Below are 247 nucleotides of genomic sequence, written 5' to 3' on the forward strand. Positions count from 1 at the left end.
GGTTGATACACAGCCGACAGCACTATTGGACAACTGTTAGAAATCATATTATGGCAAGAACCAAGCTAAGTAAAGAGAAACGAGTGGCAATCATTACTTTAAGAAACGAATGTCAGTCAGTCCGGAAAATTGCGAAGATTTTGAATGAGTTCCCAAGTGAAGTCACAAAAACCATAAAGCGCTACAACAAAACTGGCTCACGTGAGGACCGCCTCAGGGAAGGAAGACCAAGAGTCACCTTTGCTGC

At 43.3% G+C, this 247-nt stretch overlaps 1 protein-coding gene across 3 annotated transcripts in view; it reads right to left on the bottom strand.

Moving 5' to 3' along the window:
• The window catches only part of adam12b (ADAM metallopeptidase domain 12b), a 95,513-nt gene that overhangs the window by 45,659 nt on the left and 49,607 nt on the right, over positions 1–247 (bottom strand). The window lies entirely within an intron of this gene.

The sequence above is a fragment of the Etheostoma spectabile genome, chromosome 17 (genome assembly GCF_008692095.1).
Source record: "Etheostoma spectabile isolate EspeVRDwgs_2016 chromosome 17, UIUC_Espe_1.0, whole genome shotgun sequence".
Taxonomy (NCBI): domain Eukaryota; kingdom Metazoa; phylum Chordata; class Actinopteri; order Perciformes; family Percidae; genus Etheostoma; species Etheostoma spectabile.